Source organism: Apium graveolens, chromosome 9 (genome assembly GCF_009905375.1).
Source record: "Apium graveolens cultivar Ventura chromosome 9, ASM990537v1, whole genome shotgun sequence".
NCBI lineage: Eukaryota > Viridiplantae > Streptophyta > Magnoliopsida > Apiales > Apiaceae > Apium > Apium graveolens.
The window spans coordinates 225,496,154-225,513,860 of record NC_133655.1 but is presented as its reverse complement, the minus strand read 5'-3'; the positions used below and the strand labels follow the sequence as shown (position 1 = coordinate 225,513,860).

The following is a 17,707-nucleotide window of genomic DNA, read 5'->3' as shown; positions in this document are numbered from 1 at the left end:
TTTCCTTTCCAAATTTATTGGATATTGCAATTCTGTTCATACTTTACATGACAGAGGTTTTCAGGAAATGTATATATATATAGGTGTATATATGTCGGGACTTAATGAAGTATCTCGTAACTTCATTATTTATAATGATATTCAAAGATTGAATCTATTCAAATCTTGTCTTGTAGTCTCATCTATGTGATGAACTTTTGAAACTAATTATAACTTGAACGGTGGTAGTTCAAGTAGTATTTGGGAAAGATATAAGTATATTGGGGTATCTTGTAACTTCATCTTTTAAACTTATATCTAATTAATAATTGTCTTATGAATGACAAAGATTTTCAGAAAAACGTTGAGACAAGGTTAGATATATGAGATCACCTTGCAACGATATTTTTTTATACAGTTATACACTGGGACTTTGTGTATATTATGCATGGAAGAGGACTTCCAATATTTTGAAAAGTATATATGTATATATATACTGAATATTTTGCGACTTCATCGCATTAAGATATCAACTTGGTTCATTTCTTTTGACCAAGACTTTCATGAGTATTATGAGTAGGCTCATATATTGTTAATCATTATACATATTATTTTGGTGGGCTTGCTGCTCACCCTTGCTTTCTTCTTTCATCACACAACATCAGATAGATAAGATGAACAGGACCAAGCTCCCAATTCGCAAGCGGATAGGAAACGTTCTGCAGCTTTCTGGAAGCGTTGAGGCCGCTGTAGCTGAGGTAGAAATTACCAATAGGCTAAGTTTTCAACTAATAATGTACCAGACTTATGTATCTTTATCAATTGTAATAATGGCAAAGAAATGTAAATCTATTCAGAAACCTTTTTAAGGTGTATTGACATATAATTGTGGAATAAAACGACTTGTGATTATTTTTGGATATTCATCTCTGAGACTATAACTTGTGGTGTGTGTGTTTATTGTGGGGTCACAGTACATAGTAGTTGATTGTGTATTAAGATTGGGTGTTATTAAGGGAAATGGAACTCGTGACAACCTGGATCCCCTACCCCGGATCTGGGGGTGTTACAAAAGAATAGAAGCATTATTGGAACAAAATGGGTGTTCAGGAACAAGATGGATGAAAATGGTATAGTTACCAGAAACAAGGCAATGTTGGTTGCAAAAGGTACTCACAAGAAGAAGGAATTGATTATGATGAAACTTTTGCTCCAGTTATAAGACTTGAAGAAATAAGGATTTTTCTAGCATTTGCTGCACATTCAAACTTTAAAGTGTATCATATGGATGTCAAGAGTGCCTTCCTAAATGGTGAGTTAGAAGAAGAAGTTTATGTGCAACAGCCACCTGGCTTTGAAGATCTAGAATTTCTAAATTTTGTGTTCAAATTACTCAAGGCTCTATATGGACTAAAGCAGGAACCTAGAGCTTGGTATGATACATTGTCAGAATTCCTACTGAAACATGGTTTTACTGGAGGTACTATAGACAAGACTCTCTTCTACAAGAAACATGGTGAAGATACGATCCTAGTTCAGATCTATGTGGATGATATCATCTTTGGTTCTACAAATGAAAAGCTTTGCCAAAGATTTTCTAAGCTTATGCAAAGTGAATATGAAATGAGTATGATGGGGAATTAAGTTACTTTCTTGGACTAGAAGTAAGCCAAAGAAGTGATTGAATCTTCATCAGCCAAACTAAGTATGTCAAGAACTTATTGAAAAAGTTTGGTATGGTTGATTGTTCACCTGCTTCTACACCTATGTCTACAGGAACAAAGTTGGATGAAGATAGAAAAGGAAAGAGTGTAGATATATCAAACTATAAAGGAATGATTGGATCATTGCTTTACTTAACTGCAAGTAGACTAGACATCATGTTTGCAACATGTCTATGTGCAAGATTTCAAGCCAATCCAAAAGAATCACATTTGATGGCTGTAAAGAGGATTTTTAGATATTTGAAGGGGACTCCAAACTTGGGATTGTGGTATCCTAAGGGAACTGGTTTTGAAGCTATTGGCTACACAGATGCAGATTTTGCTGGATGCAGGGTGGATATAAAGAGTACTAGTGGAAGCTGTCAATTTCTTGGTCAAAGACTTGTTTCCTGGTATAGCAAGAAACAACAATCTCTATCAACTTCTACAGTAAAGGCTGAATATATAGCTGCAGGAAGTTGTTGTGCTCAAGTGCTTTAGATTAGAAATCAGCTAATGGATTATGGCCTAGTGTTACACAAAATTCCTATCATTTGTGACAATACTAGTGCTATATCTATAGTGGCTAATCCAGTTAATCATTCTAGAACAAAGCACATTAATGTAAGGTACCATTTTATTAGAGAACATGCTACAAATGGTACCATTGGACTCATTTTTTGTTCCAACAGAAAAATAATTAGCTGGCATTTTTACTAAACCTTTAGATGAAGCAACTTTCCCTAGACTTGTAGGTGAAATTGGAATGCTTAATTCTTCATCCTAAGGCAAGAACTCAGCTAATATTTTTGTAGCAGATTAATTTCTAATAAATCAACTTTTGTTTGATTTAATTGGAAATTAACTAAAATATGAATTATAAATATTTCAGAAATCTCTGCATATTTATTTTTCAAAACAAAAATTTTAGCTTGGAATTTTTAAAATTTTAAGAAAACTGCTCAATTTTTAATTTATATCCTTAATATGTAAAATCAACACAAGGCAGAATTAAGGTGTTCAAAAGTATATAGAGACCTGAGTTCTCGATAAGTCTAACTAACTTATCGACAAGTCATTTTAAGACTTCTCGAGTAAGTTCTCGACAAGTCAATTCACTGACTTCTCGAGTGACTTCTCGATAAGCTTTATTATGACTTATCAATATGTCCTTGCAGAGTTCTCTAGTAGTGTTAATTCATAGAGTTCTCTACAAGTATAATTTTTTAGACTTCTCAATAACTCAGAACTGAAATAATTTAACTTAATAAATTATTTTGGTAAAATACTTTTGGCAAATTTATTCTAATTTTATTTTGAATTTCTTCAAATAAAAGTAAATATTAATTCAGTCCATTTTTGGACAAACTGGGTATTTGTTTGACATCTCGATAAGTCAATTTTTAGTTCTCTATAAGAGTAATTTAAAATGACTTCTCGATATGTTTTTCATTTCTTAAAATGACTTCTCGATAGACTAATTCCAAACGTCTATTTTTGAGTTCTCGACAAGTCATTTGCCTTTACTATAAATACCCAGACATCTCGATATATATACATACTTACAATTTTCGAGATCTCAAGTGACCTAGCCTTTCAAGTAAGAACCGATTTCTCTCTCATTTTGACTCCTTTCTCCAAAAAAATTCTTACCCATTCTCTCTCATCAATCAACAATGGCACTCAATGTTGCAAGAGCCTCTATTCCAGAGAAAGGAACTAATTATCTCGCCTTTACTGATGTTAACCAAGCTCCTGAAAATTTCAGGGGGTTTGTAAAAATTTTGTCTAAATGTTACCTTGCAGGACCCTTAACTGCTAATCCAGTGCTCTACCTAGATGTGTTGTATGACTTTTGGACAATAACTGTGGTGAGGACTGTTATGAATGACAATTCTGTTTCTCTGGTGGTAACTTGCTCAGTTGGAGGCCAACAAATTGAGTTTAATGAGTAAGATGTGAATAGAGCTTTGGGGCTGCCAACTGCAAATCTGGTGGAGGTGCCAACTCCTAATGAGCTGACTGAGTTTCTGGACTTCATCAATTATGGTGGAAGAATCAACTTGTCAAGCTTGAACATGACCAATCTAAGAAAGGAGTGGTCCTTTATATTTTATTATGTGGTGAGGGCCTTCACATGCACAAAGACAGTGTATGACAATATTTTAAGTATGGTGCAAAAGCTGGTGTACTCAATAGCCCACAATAGACACTTGAATGTTGGTCTATTGATCCTGGAAGAACTTGCAATCAGGCTAACAATGCCCCTGTCAGCTAGAGGTAAGGAAATTTTCTTCCCTAGATTTATTATGTCCACTTTAAATCATAAAGTAGCAGACATACATTTATTAAATGGTATAGATAGCACAAAAATAGGCAATTATAAGCAAGTGTCCAAAATAATATTTGGTTCACTTACTACAAAGAATAAGGTAAATATAAGTTTGAAAATCACTCCATTCATGTTAGAGAGGTTTAGAACTTACCCTTACCCAATGCCTGACATGAGGTTAAATGTATAATCTAGCACAGCTATGATCCCTGAACCTGTGGAAGTAGAAACACAGGAACACCCACAGGGATCTTCCCAAGCTGAAACCATTTCTTCAAAACCCTTAGTAGCTAGGAAATCAACCACCTCATCTTTTCAAAAGGATGAGGTGAGTAAAAAGAAGAGAAAGGAGGTAATCTTAGCAGTTAGAACTGAGAGTGGTGAGGATCAAACAGAAGCCGAGTCACCCTTGGTCAAGAGATCAAAGAAAAGTAAGAAATCTGAGCTGACCACTCAAGCTACCTCTGTATCCTCCCAACAGGATGTAGTTGTAAAATTGGGGACTAAACAAACTCTAGATACATCCTCTCAACATGGTGTGTCTATTGAAAAGAGCATTCACCCCAATGCACCTTGTATAGAGTCTGCACAGCCTGTACCTAAAGCAATTCAAGTGTATTGTAGGAGGAATAAGGATGGCAAACACAGTGAGAGCACATCTTTTGAAGCTCCCTCATCCATTCAGGGGGAGCTGCCAACACTCACATCTGAGCAACAATCTCTCATATCTCAAATTTCTTCTCCACCTACAGCACTTGAATCCAATTCTCAAGTGCAAGATAAATCAAGTGACTTGGTTCAAGAAACCTTGCTCACCACCCAGAAATTTCTTTGGCAGTTGATGCTAGGAGTACAATTGCCAATGATCCTGCTATGGGGGAGGAAAATTTATCACATTCAAGTGACAGTGCTTTGCAAGAAGCACAAGGGTTTGAGACTGGTGCACATGACATTATCCTAGTCAAATCCCCTCCAATTCAATTGGAGGTTCCCTATTAATGTGAGGAACAACAACTTGTCAAAACCACAGAGCAATCTGTGAGTAAAAATGTGACTTCAGTCACAGGTGGTTCTAATTCACAACCCTCTACTTCTCAATCACACCTCATCTCTCAATGGCTCCAAGACACTGAAAATCAACCATCTACCATTGAAGATCTTCGAGTTGATCAACTTGAAGGCCTGGCTCAAATCTCACAATAGCTACTCACATCCAACATGTCCAATCAAGACTACCAAGCTATCATGCTCTCCTACCGGGCTGATGTGGAAGAAAATCAAGCAAAGATTGTTGATGAAGCTGGTCAGGATGCTAACTGTGATGCTTGATTGGACAAGGAGTTCACAATTGAGATGGATGTTGTGTTGGCAAAATTCAGGGAGGAATACATTACAATCTTGGGAAGTAATACTAGATCCCTCACTCCACAAGAGGTATATGATGACATCAATGAGGTCTACAAGGCTCAAATAAAGGCTTTCCACAACTTTGAAAAAGCTATACAAATAACATTGAATGGACATCAAGACAAAGTAATGAAGATGATCAGAGAAAAGATGGACCAAATCATCCCTTCACAAACTGAGATCAAAAACCAATTTAAGATCTTCTCAGAACAAATGTCTAGATATGATCTCAGTGGGATTGATAAAAGTGTAAATCAACTCAAAGAATCATTTATAGCCTTGCACAAAGTTGTTCAATATCATATCAGTAAAACCAATGACACAAGGTTGAAGTTGGATCAAATGCACACTGTAAGATACACTCTTTCACCTTTGGTCATGGATGTAATTCAAAAGTTTGTGCAAGCTACTTTTGGTCAATCTACTGCAATCTCTACTACAAGCTCTTCTTCTCAAGATATCCAAGAACTGTAAACTCAAGTAGCTTCTTTGGAAAACTCCAATGCTTCTCTCAATACTCAAGTTTAGGCTTTGACTTCTCTAGTCAAAAGCCAATAGACAGACATCAAGACCCTGGTGGACTCTCACAAGCATCTCCAAATGCAAAAATTTGTTGCTTTAAGAGCCATCATGAGAAAGCTCAACATCTCTCTACCATCACTCCCAGAACAGATTAGGCCTGAAATTCATATTCCCCTTCTCATGACTAACAACAAGACTAAGGGGGAGATATATGCAAGGCTAGAAAAATCAAGATCATCTACTCAACATGTCCAAGGTGCTGAACGGAATTTAAGTCAAGAAGTAAATATTGGTATGGAGAGGTTCATTAGGGCTGCTGAAGGACCAAGTCTGAGCAGAGAATTTGATGAATTGCTCAAGGCTCTAAGGCTTCTCTCAACAATAATCACTTCACCTACAAAAAGGCCTTGGACATGATAATCAATTCATTAAGGGTGATTTTGGTAACTAAGGACAACTTTCAGGAGAAGAGGATAGTGGTTAATATAAATGATTCCGGGGTAGATAGGTGTATCCAGGTGTCCCTTAATTATCTTATCTCAAGGAGGGCATCTAAGTTAGATATTATGATAAACAAAGTCAGAGTTGTGATCCATGAAGAGATGATAAAGCTGTTGGGGAGATACTTGAGTGATGTTGAAGCCAACTTGCTTAAAATTCAAATCAACAAGGATAATTTTGATGATGATGAGCAGAAGAAATGTGATCAAAATCCTCCTGGCTCAAATCCAAGTCAATCCAGTAAACCATCTGGAAGGAGGATGAGAAGAAAAATGAAGAGAAGAAGAAGGCAAGTGAGAGAAGAAGTAAGAGAAGACATGATGGCTCAGAACCACAACAAACCCTAAAAATCCAAACAACTCTAGCTCAACCCCTAGCCAAAACTTCTGTATCAATAACCTCAATCAACAAACTACTTTTAACGTCTAAGCCAAAATTTCTATACAAACAAACAGCTAACTCTTTCCTAAAAATTCCAATCACCACAAGCCAAACAACTCTCAAGAAAATCACAACCTTACCTTTAGCCAAGCCTTTACTAAAAGTCAATCTCAAATATGTTGGAAGGAAGCCTAAGAAAGTCAAGCCTACAGAAAAAGTAGAAGTTACTGAAAAAGGCTCTCTGGAATTGTCTCAAGCAAAATGACTTCCTACCCTTGAATTGGTGCATCTCAGATGAAGATTACTTTGAAGAATTAGCTGAAGAAATAGCTAGAGTCTGGGTTGTATCCTTAAAGTAAGTTAGAATTTATTATGAAGATGGGTCCTTCACTTTCCTTGGCTGTACTTTGATGGATTCTCTCTCTTCTACAGAAATCAAGAGAGTGATAAGCTTTCTAAAAGACAAGGATACTGCTACAAGAGCATGAAGATCAGTTTTGGCTGAGTGGTTGATTGAAAGGGAAGAAAGAAGAAAAAGAAATGAGGCTGAATCTGAAGAAAGAGTGAGAAAGTATGATGAGTAAATTGAGATGTTCATAAGAAGATCAGAAGAGCTCAAGACCAAAGGGATGAGTAGAATCTCTAAGAATGGGAAACTTCTAAACATCAAGGCTGGTGGATTCTCAAGATTTAGGATTGATTTACTAGACAGAGGTTATCCAAAGGTAGCATGACAAAAACTTGTAGAAGCTCTAAGTGGGACACCTATAATAGAAGAACTTGAAATTCTTGATCACTTAAAGGATCTCCTTAGAGAAGAAGCAGAAGCAAAAATTGTCTTTGCCTGATACTTGTAACCATTCAAACTCTGTAAATCTTTTAATGTATAAAAGTTGTAATTTTGTCAAGTTTTATGTATTAATTTCATTTTCCACTTTAACTTGGGTTTAGTCTTGTTAACAAGCATGAATTTGTGTTAAGCAATCTTCTCACAAATTGGGGAAGATTGTTGTGCAAGACATGCCTGTACTTTAACAAGACTAAGTCAAATTGACAACCCTAAGTAAGTTGTATTGTAATCTTAGTTTACATTTGTACTTGCAACATTTAAAGTCTTTAAAAATGTAAAAGAGCGGACTGGAGTCTTTGTTAGGGCGAAAACATGCACTAATATTCACGCAAGTATACGCGTTCGCAAGTAATATAGAATACTTTCTAGTTCGTTCCCTCAGAGACTCAGACTAAGTTATTGTCTAATTAAACTCACTCACCAATGTATGATTACTTCTCAATGTTAAGATAACACTTAAAATTGTTAATTAAATATTAATTATAATTAACTACTTAATTAACCACTTAACTAACACTTCAATTTATCAATAATAAAACACTCATGAGATCACAACTTCATTATTACTTCCTTCTATAGCCATTGTTATTACCTTTAGCATGTGACAGTGATGATATTAATCGAATAACACGGAACTGATAAAAGCCAACTTTCATTGTACTAATACCATTCTACCAAACATCCACAATTAAGATAGAAGTTGAATAGTCATCAATTATGTTGAGTTCCTATATGTCTACAGAAATTGACAACATAACGATTTAAGCACAAGTTATTCCTTTTGATTACATAGGGCAAATAAAACTGTTAGAGTTACCCACTAATCATGCACAACGTACATGAACCTATGCTAGCATGGCAAGTTCTAAATCTCAAGATCCACCGTCGCTTCACAAGAGATTAACACCCTATCTTATATGTTCGCGACGCACATAAGACGAATACGCACAACCAATACTAGATATCATGCAATTATCACACACTAAAGTATTAAACAATTAACTAAAGAATTTTATAATAAATCCGTTGCAACCCCATGATCACGATTAGCCCATAATAGAACTTATCGCCATCATGGGTTCATATGAAATCATGATAAACAACACAAGAAAATAATAACTAAACTAATTATATTAAAACAGAGTACGTCACAAGAGTAAATAAGTCAAAGCAAGAAAACTAGCATCCAACGTTACAACGAAACAAGAATCACAAGAATATATGCTTCCTCTTCGTTGCGGTGTGCTAAATCGGTCTTCTTCCTTATCTCCTTCGCTTCTTGCGCAAAACACAATCTAAAACATAATCTCCTTTTTTTCTTCTGTGAAAACGTCTTAAATCTACTTATATAATAGTCCCATAAAACTCAGATTACATAGAAGTTGGAAGCCAAACAGAAGTAGAAGTCTAAAATAATTTATCCTTTTCCCCGACCCTGCGCGGCCGCTCAGCATTTCTGCGCGGGCGCGCAAGGCTGCTGCGCGGCCGCTCAGCATTGCTGCGCGGGCGCGCAGGACCCTACTGGAAAAAATCCAGGTTTGCTCCGTTTCTTCGCCGTAATCTGCCCGTTCTTTTCCTCTCGTAATGGTGAACACATGCCAAGGCTTATTCTTGATGATTCCTCCTCCGAAATGCAACTAATACCCTGAAATGCATAAACACTAGAAAAACGCATCAAATACACAAAATACTTGATTTCAAGACACCAATTTAAGCCATTTTAAGACGTTCTAAGTGGTATAAAATGCCACTTATCACACCCCCAAACTTAAATCGATGCTTGTCCTCAAGCGTCACAGACTCAAAACAAATAAAAATATGAATGAATGCAATCTATATGAAAATGCAACGATCCCCCTTACTACAATTAACCAACCAAATTATCACATCTCAACGAATGCAGTTAGACAACTAAAGATCAATAAACTCATGCAAACGGACATACAGCCAGAAACATGGTGTGTGCAAATGCTTAACAGATATGCTTCGGAACTAGACCAATTACTATGACTAGACTATCTTCAAGGCAATCCTACGATTATACAAAGAATAAAAATTCTAGGCACAAAGTGATATACAACACTACAAGAACTCTGGAGCTTACTACGGAATTGTGCTTTTTATTTACAACTCAAATGCTTATTTGACCGTGCAATGAGTGAGGTCCACAAAAGACTTATACAATGGTATCCATGTAACGAGCGTTAGGTTAGCGGATCCCAGACTCTAAAAGCCTTAGGTCACTAGGCACAAAGTCCCCTAAGAACTTAATAACTCGAATACCAAAGAGCCCACTCTTGATCAATTATGCAAATTTTTTTTTTTTTTTTTCTGAGCAAGTGCGTTTCGCTCCATCTTGCTCAACCCTAGACTACTCGCATAACATGCGAGCCGGCTACTAGCCATTTGACGCCTAGCCACAACTAGCAACAAATTCCATTTTTACTCCATTTTTTTTTCTTTTTCATGCCTTTACCACTAAGAACCTATTATCAAATTCTAAGCATAATAAATAGATTATCCTCGAAAATAATCAGATCATAACAACAATCTAGCCCTTAAGCATTCTCTAAGACTTAGTGAAAATACAAGTGCTTCTAGCATGCATATCAACCTACACAACTTAATATCACTTTAATGCTATCACTACACTCGCATCAATATCACAATTCAGTCGATAAATCATTGCAAAAGGGATCATGGTATATGCATGAGCTATATGATTTGACAAACAAATAAAGCTATATAAAAAAACTATATGGCAAAAATTATGTAACTATATGAACTAACTATCATGAATATGCAGCTATATGACACACACAAAATATTCCTTAACTACCACCCCCAAACTTAAAATCTTCACTGTCCCCAGTGAAGGTAGTAGAAAGGAACACAGGGTATACCTACTCGGAGTCATCATCATCATCACCCTCAGTGGGTGGAGTATCAGGCGGCGGGTATGCAGAGTCCTCACCAGAAACTGGCCATTGGATATCAGCTCCAAGGCCTCGAAAAGCAGTCCCTAACGCAAGAGTGAGCTCCTGAGCAAACCTGCTCTGCGTCTCATACATGGCATCCATCTGCCGTGAAAGCCTCTTATACTGGGCATCACCCATCCCAGCACCCTCCTGAGCTCTCGAAGAACCAGCCTCACCACGCCCTGGCCTAGCCATAGTAGCACCTCGTGCTGGACGCCCTCCTGGAAGACGATAACCCAGCCCATGCTCCTCAGGCTCACCACCGGTCCACTCCTGCATCCCATTCAGAGTGCCAGAATCTATCGGAGCTGCTGGCAACTGCAACTGCTCATGAGCCGGCCAGTTCACTCCTACTGCTCGGCATAGCTTCGTAACCATGGATGCATAAGGGATGTTCATATGCTTTGCTCCCCTCAAAAACTTCAGAATTCCTTGGTAGATAAACTCACCAAGGTCCACATAGTATTCCTCATTCAGAATTCCCCACAATAACTGTGCTCTCTCAACTGTGACCTCGTGTGCATGTGATGAAGGCAAAATATTAGCACATATAAATGCATTCCATGCAGGGGCATGCCTGTTCATGGCGATCGCCGGAAAGTGACGATACTCATTATTGGCTGGACTGCGGTTCCAAACTGTGCCCGGTCGACAGAGAGTCGCACAAATCAAATCCAAGTCAAAATCCTCAGCAGTCTTTTCATTCCAGTTCTCCTCCTCGGGCTTCCTCTCTCGCTGTCCAATCACACGGCGAATCGCCGCAGGATGATAATCAACCGTCAGCCCACGAACTACAGAAAACCCATTCTTTTCAGCCTTCGCGTTCGCGTAGAACTCGCGAACAACACTCATCGGTACTGCTTCGGGTGACTCACAAAAAGCTATCCACCCCTTCTCTGCAATCATGGGCAACAACTCACCATCCCTTCCCTGATGGTAAAAACCCCCTCTCCTTCAGAATCGGCTTCCCCAACAGCCTAGTGTACTCCTCCTCCGCAGCTCTGTCAGTTAACCGAGGCCTTGCAGCAGTACCCCTTGATGAATCAGCAATAGGAACTGTGCTCCTGCTGTCAATAGTGCGTGCTCTTTTGGGTGCCATTGATTTGAGAATAAAAGTGTGTAAGAACTGATTTTTGATGTTTATGAGAGGGTTTAAGTGTAGGAAGTTTGTGGGAGATATGTAGGATAGGTGTATGTATATATAGGGTGTAGAGTAGGTTAAATTAGATTAGGAGTAGGGTTGAGGGATAAAATCATGGGGTAATGGGAAAAGAATTCGTGGGTTTATGTTCTGTGATGGGTTTTTTTTTGTGTTTTTTTTTTTTTTTTTCTGAACTGCAAAAAATTTTCTGGAATTCGACCCCTGCGCGGCCGCTCAGCATTTCTGCGCGGGCGCGCAGCAAGCTGCACGGCCGCTCAGCTTAGCTGCGCGGGCGCGCAGAGGGTCTCTGGAAATTTTTTTTTTCAGCCCCTGTTTTCTGATTTTTTTGTGTTTTTGGATAGGTTATTAACTTCTAAGGGTTCCTGTAACAACAATTCATGGGTTGCCTCCCACGCAGCGCTTTCTTTTTCGTCATTAGCTTGACGTTTCGTACCTTTCTCAAGTAGTCAACAAAATGGCACTAACCACCTCTCGGTTTGCCATGTCCCCATAGTAGTGCTTCAACCGCTGACCGTTAACCTTGAATGCTTGGTCCGAATCATTCTCAAAAATTTCCACCGCTCCATGTGGAAACACAGTTTTGACAATAAAAGGTCCAGACCACCTTGATTTCAACTTCCCAGGAAAAAGTCGGAGCCGGGAGTTGAATAACAGAACTTGTTGCCCTGGCACAAATAACTTAGGATGTAGTTTCCTATCGTGCCACCTCTTCACCTTTTCCTTATACATTTTGTTATTCTCGTACGCTTGAAGTCGAAATTCATCAAGTTCATTAAGCTGAAGCATTCTTTTCTTACCAGTTGCATCTAAATCCAGGTTCAATTTCTTCAATGCCCAGTAGGCCTTATGCTCAAGCTCCGTCGGTAGATGACATCCCTTACCGTATACCAACTGAAACGGTGACATCCCAAGTGGAGTTTTGTATGCTGTTCTGTAAGCCCAAACAGCCTCATCGAGATTTAAAGACCAATCCTTCCTTGACGGACAAACAACCTTCTCTAGAATGCGCTTTATCTCTCTGTTAGACACTTCCGCTTGACCATTTGTTTGCGGATGATAGGCAGTAGCTACTCGATGATTCACATTATAACGCTGCATCATAGAAGTGAACTTACGGTTGCAAAAATGCGATCCTTCATCACTTATGATTACCCGAGGCATTCTAAACCTTGTGAAAATTTGCTTATGAAGAAAATTTAGCACTGCCTTTGCATCATTTGTCGGTAAAGCTTTAACTTCGACCCATTTTGAGACATAATCGACTGCCAGCAAGATGTACTGATTATTGCAAGACGAGATAAAAGGCCCCATGAAATCGATTCCCCATACATTAAAGACCTCGACTTCAAGCATCACATTTAATGGCATCTCATCCTTCCTTGACAAATTTCCCACTCTTTGGCAACGATCACACCTTAAAACAAACTGATGAGCATCCTTGAACAAAGTAGGCCAGAAAAAACCTGCTTGCAGAATACGAGCTGCCGTCTTCTCACCTCCATAGTGTCCACCATAAACCGTGGAATGGCAGTCTCGTAATATCCCCTCCGTCTCACAGAACGGGATACATCTCCTGATGATCTGATCAGCTCCCTGTCTAAACAAATATGGTTCATCCCACATATACCACTTCACCTCATGCAGAAACTTCTTCTTTTGAGCGGATGTCAAATTAAGCGGCATTATATTGCTGACAAGATAGTTTACAATATCTGCAAACCATGGTTCTTCCTCCTGAATTGCAAACAACTGCTCATCCGGAAAAGATTCATTGATTAACGTCCTATCTTGTGAAGTAGAATTGGGATTCTCCAACCTAGAGAGATGGTCAGCTACTTGATTCTCGGTACCTTTTCTATCTTTGATCTTTAACTCAAATTCCTGAAGTAAAAGCACCCAACAAATGAGTCTCGGCTTCGAATCCTTCTTAGAAACCAGATAGCGAATAGCTGCATGATCAGTGAATACTGTTACTTTCGTACCAAGCAGATAAGATCGAAATTTCTCAAAGCCAAAGACTATAGCCAAAAGCTCCTTCTCAGTAGTGGTGTAGTTCAATTGGGCCCCATTTAAAGTCTTACTCGCATAGTAGACCACATGGAAGAAATTTTTCTTGCGCTGTCCCAGAACTGCACCTACCGCATAGTCACTCGCATCACACATCATCTCAAACGGTTCTGTCCAATCTGGTGCTGTAATAACTGGTGCCGTGATCAAACTCTCCTTGAGAGTCTCGAATGCTGCCAAACATTCATCATCAAATTTGAAAGGCACATCTTTCTCAAGTAAATTACACAACGGCTTAGATATCTTTGAAAAGTCCTTGATGAATCGCCGATAAAAACCCGCATGACCGAGAAAACTGCGGATTCCTTTCACCGAATTAGGTGGGGGAAGATTTTCAATGACTCCCACCTTGGCCTTGTCCACCTCCAGACCTTTGCTAGAGACCTTATGCCCAAGGATAATGCCTTCATGCACCATAAAATGACATTTCTCCCAATTAAGCACCAAATTAGTGTCCACGCATCTTTTGAGTACGGCGCGCAGATTATTCAAACATTCATCATATGAGTGTCCAAAGACGGAGAAGTCATCCATGAACACTTCGACATTATTTCCAATCATGTCAGAGAATATAGCCATCATACATCTCTGAAAGGTGGCCGGGGCACCACATAACCCAAACGAAACTCTACGAAAAGCAAATGTGCCAAATGGACAAGTGAAGGTAGTCTTTTCCTGATCCTCTGGTGCAATACAAATCTGATTATACCCGGAATAACCATCCAGAAGACAAAAATACTCATGTCCCGCCAATCTGTCAAGCATTTGATCAATGAATGGGAGAGGGAAGTGATCCTTCCTTGTGGCTTTGTTCAATTTCCTATAATCCATGCATACTCTCCATCCTGTAACTGTTCGAGTAGGGATGAGCTCATTCTTTTCATTTGCGACCACAGTGATACCTCCTTTCTTAGGTACACATTGCACGGGGCTCACCCACGAGCTGCCAGAAATAGGATAAATGATGCCTGCATCTAGCCATTTCAGAATTTCTTTCTTCACCACCTCCTTCATGATCGGGTTCAGTCTTCGCTGCTGTTCCACAGTTGGCTTACTACCTTCCTCTAACAGAATTTTATGCATACAATATGAAGGACTTATCCCCTTGATGTCTGCTATGGTCCATCCTATAGCCGATTTGAATTCTCTCAAAATCCTTAAGAGCTTGTCTTCCTCACTACCTGAAAGGTCAGCTGAAATAATAACAGGTAACGTAGATGAATCACCTAAAAAAGCATACCTCAAGTGTTCAGGTAATGGTTTGAGCTTCAAGGTAGGTGCTTCCTCTATTGATGGTTTGAGCTTCCCTTCAGCATTCTTAAGGTCAGAAGTACCAAGAGATTCAAATGGTATGTCGAGCTTTCGCTTCCATGGAGAAGCGTTCAGATATTGTAATTGCTCGTTGCTATCTTCATCATCGCTGTCAAAATCCCCCACTAAGGCCTTTTCCAATGCATCAGACATTAGCATGTGATCGAGTTCCGAAGTAACTGCGGAATCAATCACATCCACTTTTAAACACTCCTCATCTTCTGTAGGGAATTTCATTGCCTTGAATACGTTGAAGGTCACATCCTGATCTTGGACCCGCATAGTAAGTTCCCCTTTTTGCACATCTATCAAGGTACAGCCAGTAGCCAAGAAAGGCCTCCCCAAGATTATGGGAATCTTCTTATCTTCCTCAAAATCCAGAATAACAAAATCTGCAGGAAAGAAGAGCTTATCCACCTTGACGAGCACATCCTCAACTATGCCCCCTGGGTAAGTAATGGAACGGTCCGCCAATTGTAGCGACATGTATGTGGGTTTTGGATCAGGCAGATCCAGCTTTTTAAAGATCGACAAGGGCATCAGATTAATGCTTGCTCCCAAATCACAAAGGCACTTGTCAAAAGTTAGATTGCCAATGGTGCAAGGAATGGTGAAGCTTCCTGGATCTTTCAGTTTTGGTGGTAACTTTTGCTGCAGAACAGCGCTGCATTCTTCCGTGAGAGCAACGGTTTCAAGGTCATCCAGTTTCACCTTCCTTGAAAGAATAGTCTTCATAAACTTCGCATAACTAGGCATTTGTTCCAGAGCCTCAGCGAAAGGTATATTGATGTGAAGTTTCTTGAACACCTCCAGAAACTTCCCGAACTGTCTATCCAGCTTTTGTTGCTGCAATCTCTTAGGAAAAGGTGGTGGAGGATAGAGCTGTTTCTCCCCTGTATTAGCCTCAGGCAGAGTGTGTTCAACAGTAGTCTTCTTTGGTTCCGCCACTTTCTCCTTTTGCTTAGATTCTTCATCTCTAACTTCAGCTTCGACTTCTTTTGCCTTTTCAGCATCAGCTACTTTTCCAGACCTTAAGGTAATAGCCTTGACTTGCTCTTTAGCTTCCTTCCTGCCTGGTACTTCCGTGTCACTGGGAAGAGTGCCAGGTTGACGATTGAGCACTGCATTGGCTAATTGACCGATTTGATTTTCCAAGGTCTTGATAGAAACCGCCTGACTCTTGCACAACAGCTTAAGTTCCTCAAAATCAGCACTAGTAGGTGCAACTGCACTTTGCTGTTGAGGATATGATTGCCTTGTAGCATACTGCTGTGGTTGCTGGAATCCAGGTGGGTTAAACTGTTTACTCACTCCTTGCTGATATGGTGGCTGAATAGCATTCTGATTATTTCCCCAGCTGAAATTTGGATGAATTCTGTTGTTAGGATGATAGGTTGCTGGCACAGGCTGCTGTTGTCGCTGATAATTATTCACATACTGAACAGATTCATTGACAAGAGAACACTGATCCGTAGCATGAGAACCTGCACAAAGCTCACAAACCATAGCTATTTGATTAACTCCATACGTAGCCAAAGAATCAACCTTCATTGATAGCGCTTGGAGCTGGGCTGCAATAGCGGTGGCTGCATCAACTTCCAGAATACCTGCGACCTTGCCTGACGTCATCCTCTGAGTTGTGTTTTGATGCTCGTTTGCAGCCATTGTCTCTATAAGATTATACGCCTCAGTATAGCTTTTAGCCCATAAGGCTCCTCCAGCTGCTGCATCGAGCATGGGCCGAGATTGGGCCCCCAAACCATTATAAAAACCAGTGATTACCATCCAATCCGGCATTCCATGATGTGGATATTTTCTCAACATTTCCTTGTAGCGTTCCCAAGCCTCGCACATAGATTCTGTAGGTTGCTGCGTAAACTGAGTAAGAGCACTCCTCATAGCAGCAGTCTTTTCCATTGGATAAAACTTCACCAGAAACTTTTGCGCAAGATCTTGCCACGTAGTGATGGACCCAGCTGGTTCAGAATGTAACCAGTCTTTAGCCTTATCCCTCAGTGAGAATGGGAAAAGCCTCAACTTGATAGCCTCATCAGTCACGCCATTATACTTAAAAGTGCTGCAGATCTCGACAAAATTCCTTATGTGCATGTTGGGGTCTTCAGTTGCCGCTCCTCCAAAAGAAACAGAATTTTGCACCATCTGAATAGTGCCCGGCTTGATTTCAAAGGTGTTAGCTTGAATAGCCGGATGAAGGATGCTTGACTGAATGTCATCAATTTTAGGCCGAGAAAAATCCATAAGAGCTGGATCAGCTTGAACAATACGATCTCCCATGTTTACTGGTTCTTTCTGCTCAGTTCCTGAATCCGAATCCTCAAAATCTAACTTCTCCGGAGTATCAAGAACTTCGTCTTTCTCCTCAGCTGTATCTAAGGTCCTCTTGCGAGCACGAGAACGAGTTTGCATAAACGCTTGCTAAAGTACCTGAAACACAACGGAAAAGAGTAATTAACTACTACGTCCTAATCACTGAGTCCTAATGACCAATGATGG

The 17,707-nt window shown here is 39.5% G+C and overlaps 1 non-coding gene across 1 annotated transcript; it reads left to right on the top strand.

The window, feature by feature from the left end:
* The first annotated feature begins 16,988 nt into the window (after positions 1–16,988).
* On the top strand, positions 16,989–17,095 carry LOC141688067 (small nucleolar RNA R71). The gene has a single exon (XR_012561535.1). It is a non-coding gene; the product is annotated as a small nucleolar RNA R71 (small nucleolar RNA).
* The last annotated feature ends 612 nt before the right edge of the window (positions 17,096–17,707 follow it).